Here is a 6,921-nt window from a genome sequence, read left to right as displayed (position 1 = left end):
CCTAGGGAGAAAGGTGCAGAGCCATTTGTTTTTAAAGTACGTCATTTCTGGGAAAAAAAAAATCCAGAGAGATTAAATTAGTGTAGACTGTGGAGAAATTTAAAGGGAAACTGAATGATTTGATGAGAATGGTGGTATCTCTAATTGTCTTTCGATTTATTTCACATTATATGCTACACAGCTGAACTGGGTGGCAAGCAACTCACCTTCCTTTACAGATGCACTGGTTAGGCCAGGGGAAAGCTGATAGGTGAGAAGGTGCACAAGGAATGGACAGAGGCATGTTTTAGGAGGGGACCTATGAATGGAGATTCTCTATAACCTAATAAAGAGGAGGGGATATAAGATAAAATATTGATAGGGTCTGATGAAAAAGTCAAATGAAAAAAGTCCCATCCAATTGCATCTTGTAATGGCAGACTGCTAAACGGTGACAAGTGCTTATATACAGTAAAAGCCGTGTTATCCAGCACTCAGATAACTGCCACGCTCATTTAACAGACATCAACCCGGGCTGGCAGCTGCAGGGGTGGGTGCCTGGCTGGGGCCAGTGGCAGCAGGGCCAACTGGCTGGACAGGGCCAGCAGCTGTGAGGCTGGCAGAGTAGGGCCGGTGGCCATGCGGCAAGGGGCCCCAGCTTGAATAACTGGCACATTTTATTATCTGACAACCTCCATTCCCCAGGGATGCCAGACAATAAAACTTGTACTGTGCAAACACTAGAAGCCTAAATAACAAGATGATTGAACTAGAGTGCGTTATGTTAGCTGTCCCCTCTTAGAACCTGGCTTTGATCGCTGTCAAAAGACAGGACAGTGGGTTTGTGGACGTTTCGTCTAACCCAGTATGGCCATTATTATGTTCTTAGTACAAAACCAAATTATTCCATTTCTGAAATGGAGATATTTAAATCTCTGCATGAGACACACCGTCCAAAATTTGTTTTTCATAAATATTTTGGCATGTAAATAGCAGCAGCAGATCTTTATCCTGAGCTAACATTTTCTTCCAGCTGATGTAATTTTACTAGCATTTCATCTTCTTAATATGATCAAGCCTCTCCCATGGATTTTGTTAATCAAATAGTGAATTTCAAAGGATTTGTCAAACACGAGTTTACTGTGTGAAATAAAGTTCTTTTCTCCCTATCTAAAATATATTTTTAATATTTGTTTAGGAAGTTTTACAAATCCTTTCCATGAAAATATCAGCAACAGCTAGCTTTTGTTTAAAGACTTTGTACGGGACTATAGTCATCAGATTTTTTAATGTGATATTACAGGATGAACCTCGTTACACCTATGTAATTTCTAGTGATTTGATTAAATTGAGTGAAATCTGTGTACAACTATATTGAACAGGTAGAATGTCTATGAAATGTTAATAATCAAAATCATTGGATAAGTTTCCAGTGGGGGTGGGAATGGCATTTGCAGGTGAATATATTTTGTCTGAATACAGTAGTTCGCAACATTTGCAAGGTCTCCATGTTGAGAACCCTCGCGAATGTTGAATTTCACCAATAGGGCAACTAGCCCAGAGCCCTGGGGAAGCAGTAGCAGCTGCTGGCACTCCCCACCAGGAGGCCCGGGGAAGTGGCAGCCACCAGTGCTCCTGGCCCCAGAGCCCTGGGGAAGCAAGGCCACTCACAAATAATTGAATTCACGTATGTGGCACTGGCAAATGTCACAACCTTGATGTACAAGGCGATCAAATGTGCATCTTTCTTCCATGTTGCTACTTTGTTTATTTTTCCATAACCACAACTTCCCATATTTGTTGAACCATTCCTCAATGGTTGAGCTATTTTTCTTTTTTCAACTGAAGGCTACTAATTGCCAAGCAGTTACTAGCACTTGAGAAATTTATACTTTATTTCCTTGTGAGGTCACCTAATATTTTAGTTGTACTATTTTTCACAAAGGATGCAAAGGTTCTGGGAAATATTTGCCGTATTTATTTATTTATTTTTACTCTAAACCGGGCAGTAAAGTTTCCAGGTTCACCACATCTAATCACTGTGCTCATGTTTTACAATTTCAACTCTAGCCCTTAGACATGTGAAGGCCAAAGAGTTATTTAACTCTCCAAAATTAATTTCTCTCTTGAATGAAAACAGTGAGAAAAAAATGTTGGAGCAAGCCCAAACCATGGCTAAAGTATGTGAAAGAATACAAGGCAAAGCTTTCAGAATTGGATATTATTCTATAGCTGCACATAAACTCTCCTTTCCCTATTTATTCAATTTTCACCTTATGATGATGGGGGTGGGCGGTGAGAAAAGAACTCTAGGGAACCTGAGCCTGTTCAATTTTGGAAATTATTTAAAATGCTGTTGTAATTAACAAATACCTAAATTAAATGGGACATCCCAATAAAACAGGTCAGAAACTCAAACACTGAGTATTAGAAAGCAGTGAAGTAGCACTTTAAAGACTAACAAAATAGTTTATTAGATGAGCTTTCGTGGGACAGACCCACTTCTTCAGACCATCGCCAGACCAGACCAGACTCAATATTTAAGGCACAGAGAACCAAAAACAGTAATCAAAGTTGACAAATCAGAAAAAAATTATCAAGGTGAGCAAATCAGAGAGCAGAGGGGCGGGGGTGGGGGGTGAAGGTCAAGAATTAGATTAAGCCAAGTATGCCAAAGACTCCTATAATGTCCCAGAAAATTTGCATCCCAGTTCAAACCACGTGTTAATGTGTCGCATTTGAATATGAAAGAGAGTTCAGCAGCTTCTCTTTCTAAAGCAGACTGAAAATTCTTCTTCAATAAGGCGCAAACTCTTAAGTCATTAACAGAATGGCCCACTCCATTAAAATGTAGACTAACTGGTTTGTGGATCAGGAGTGTTTTGATGTCTGTTTTGTGCCCATTAACCCTTTGTCTGAGGGAGTTTGAAGTCTGTCCAATATACAAAGCATCTGGGCATTGTTGGCACATGATGGCATGTGTGATATTAGTTGAGGAGCATGAAAATGTGCCTGTGATTCTATGAATAACCAGACAACTCTACAACAGCACATTTTACAGACCTCTCTCCGCTGATCCCACTTTGGAATTCCAAAGGAAATTACTACTACTTAAGGAACTCCCTGCTGCTACCCGGGACCTTATTCACTCAGACACACCATCTGAGCTCCAGCCTGGATTATTCTACTTACTTCCCAAAATCCACAAGCCTGGAAACTCTGGATGCCCTATGATTTCGGGCATTGGCACCATTACCACAGGACTATCCAGTTACATCGACTCCCTCCTCAAACCCTATGCCACCAACACTCCCAGCTATCTGCAAGATACCACTGACTTCCTGAGGAAATTACAAAACATCGGAAAAGTTCCTGATAATGCCATCCTTGCCGCTATGGATGTAGAGGCTCTGTACACTAATATTCCACACAAAGACGGATTACAAGCAATCAGGAATACCATCCCTGATGTCAACACAGCCAATAGGGTGTCTGACCTCTGCAACTTTGTTCTCACCCACAGTTATTTCCAATTTGGGGCCAATTTATACCTCCAGATTAGTGGAACTGCTATGGGCACCCGCACGGCCCCACAATATGCTAATATATTTATGGCAGACCTGGAACAATGATTCCTCAGCTCTCGTCCCCTATTACCCCTCCTCTACCTAAGACATTGATGACATCTTTATGATTTGGACCCACGGTATAGAGACTCTAGAAGAATTCCACAGAGACTTTAACAATCTGCACCCCACCATCAACTTATGCCTCGACTACTCCACACAAGAGATACATTTCCTGGACACTACAGTACAAATCAAGGATGGCTTGATTGGTACCACACTGTACTGGAAACCTACTGATCACTATACTTACCTACAACATTTCTAGCTTCATCCTGCACACATTACTAAATCCATTGTTTACAGTCAAGCCCTAAGGTACAATTGCATTTGGTCTGATCCAACTGACAGAGACCAAAAACTACAAGATCTCTTCCAAATATTCATAAACTTGAATTACCCCCCAGGAGAAATAAAAAAAAATAAATCGACAGGGCCAGATGAATGCCCAGAGACCAGCTACTCCAAGATAGGCCCAAAAAAGCCAAGAACAGAACACCACTGGTCATCACCTACAGCCCCCAACTCAAACCACTGCAACAAATTATTAAAGACCTACAACCTATCCTTAGTCAGGATGCCACACTCCAGAAGGCCATACATGATGTTCTTGTTCTCTCTTACAGACAACCTCCCAACCTTATGAGGATTCTAACCAATAGCCACAGTCTACACCACAGGAATACCAGTCCTGGGACTTTTCCTTGCAACAAAGCCTGCTGCCAGCTTTGTCCACATATCTATTCTGGTGATACCATCACTGGACCTAACCAGCTTATTCACAGAATCACAGGCACATTTTCATGCTCCTCAACTAATATCACACATGCCATCATGTGCCAACAATGCCCAGATGCTTTGTATATTGGACAGACTTCAAACTCTCTCAGACAAAGGGTTAATGGGCACAAAACAGACATCAAAACATTCCTGATCCACAAACCGGTTAGTCTCCATTTTAATGGAATGGGCCATTCTGTTAATGACTTAAGAGTTTATGTCTTATTGAAGAAGACTTTTCAGTCTGCTTTAGAAAGAGAAGGGGCTGAACTCTTTCATATTCAAATTCGACACGTTAACATGTGGTTTGAACCTGGATGCAAATTTTCAGGGACATTATAGGGGCTTTTTGGCGTAGTTGGCTTAATCTAATTCTTGACCTTCTCCACCCCCTGACACCCACCCCTCTGCTCTCTGGTTTGCTCACCTTGATAATTTTTTTCTGATTTGTCAACTGATTACTGTTTTTGGTTCTCTATGTCTTAAATATTGAGTCTGTTCTGGTCTGGCTATGATGTGAAGAAGTGGGTCTGTCCCACAAAAGCTCACCTAATAAATTATTTTGTTAGTCTTTAAAGTGCTACTTGACTGCTTTTTTGTTTTAATAGTATATAGACTAGCACAGCTCCTTCTCTGTTACTGATTACTAGGGAGTAAACGATAAGGAATCACAGTCTTAATGGGCTCCCTGCCTATATATAACACCCCATGCTTAAGGGTCTAACTTTTTAACAAGTGCAGAATGCATTTGTGTGTAACTAGGATGCACAATTATAACAACTGTGTGGTTAAAAACCATGTCCTAATTTGAAATAGCTTTACCATGCTCTACTCAGCAACAAATTGCTCTCCTGCTCCCTCTAGTGCTCAATTGTACTTCATGGAGCAGGAGAGTTATTCATATCATAAATTGTGTTTAGAAATTATGACTTTTATGGCTCAGGACCCTGTTTGCCATTAAATGTCAACATGCAAAGTTGTGATGTGTGACTCCATCTGGAGCTGCATATTACAATAATTTCAGCGATTATCTCTGAAAAAGATATGCTTATATATTTTTCTTTTTAAACGATAACACTCAAGTAAATAAAATTGATTTTTCCATTTTAATGCACATTTTTGTTATATTCATGTATATTGTAAATGGTTTTAAAATATTTCTTCATCGGTTTAATTTAATGCACAAAATGAAGATGACACAACAGCGTATTCTCTGTATGATCAGATGCACAATACAATCACCACTCAGTAACTAACAATGGGTCTCTGTCTTTATCACTGCAAACATTATTACACTTCTTAAAGCTGTTAAAATAATATGCATTAAAATAAAAAGGTTATTTAAGCACAGAGAAATGGGGTCTGATCTTGCTGTTCACAGTGTGAAATGCATCAAGGCAGCCCGTCTCCAGTGCAATGGAGCCATCATGGTCATCTATGAAAGATGTGGGAATCTTCAGAGTGGGTTCAAAGAGGGAGGTGACATCACCTCAAGTGCAAAATGGAGCTAAATTTCACCTAGGTTCTCCACAGGGCATGAAGCTACTATGGGGGCATCAAAGAAGGATGGAGGTGGTCCAGGCTATAGTCAGAAGGCCTATGATTATGTGGATCAGAGAGGGTGCACAAAGCACTTTATAGGACACCAGAATTGTTTACAATCCCTATTCTAGCACTAACTGAGTATTTTTTTTGGGGGCGCGGGTAGATTGCATCCCTCCTATACTCTGGCATACTTCCCATATAAATTAGTTTACTTGGCCTTCATGCAAGCCAGGTGATTAATTTCACCCTCAGATGACTTTCATAATCTGCAACATGAATACCGGTTACTTAAAAATACACCAGTGAGCCCAGAAGATGTAACAAGAGTATTGCATTAAAATATCAAAAATGTTTGTCACTTCAGCTAGTACATAGTCAGGATTTATCAACGCTTAAATTGAAACCACACTGAATTGAAATGTGAAATAATTGCAACTTCCTTCTAGTGCAATTCAGTTGCAACCTATAAATCTTTGTGTAACACAGTGAAATGGTAGGCTGCAGCTGGAATCACAGGCTACGTCTACAGTACAGAGTTTTGTCAACCAAACTGGTGTTTTGCCAACAGAACTCGCAGAGCGTCAACATTACAAATGCGTTTTGTCAACAGTAAATCGACAGAACATGGCACTTCTGTCAACAGTGTTCTGCCGTTCCCCCATGAGGCAGAACTCTTCTCTCAACAGATTCTGTTGACAGAAAGCCAGTTTGGATGTTCCATGGGGGCTTCTGTCCATAGAAAAGACCTGCATGGCATCAGCCAGCTGTCCCAGGGTCACATCATGCCCATAGCAATCCCAGCTCTATACTCCCTGCCTCTGACCATTCTTAAAGGCGTAGGGAGACCCAGAAACCCCGTGGCAAGATGGCAAGAAGCTGAGAGCAGGGAAGGAAGCTGTCGCTCCACACCTCAGAGCCAACCTGTCTGACCGATCCCTGTGACGTGTCAGCGAGCCAGCTGGCACATGACACCCTGGGGCCCTCTAGGTAG

Source organism: Carettochelys insculpta, chromosome 1 (genome assembly GCF_033958435.1).
Source record: "Carettochelys insculpta isolate YL-2023 chromosome 1, ASM3395843v1, whole genome shotgun sequence".
Lineage (NCBI taxonomy): Eukaryota > Metazoa > Chordata > Testudines > Carettochelyidae > Carettochelys > Carettochelys insculpta.
The sequence above is the reverse complement of the archived record's forward strand: the minus strand, read 5'-3'. Positions refer to the sequence as shown.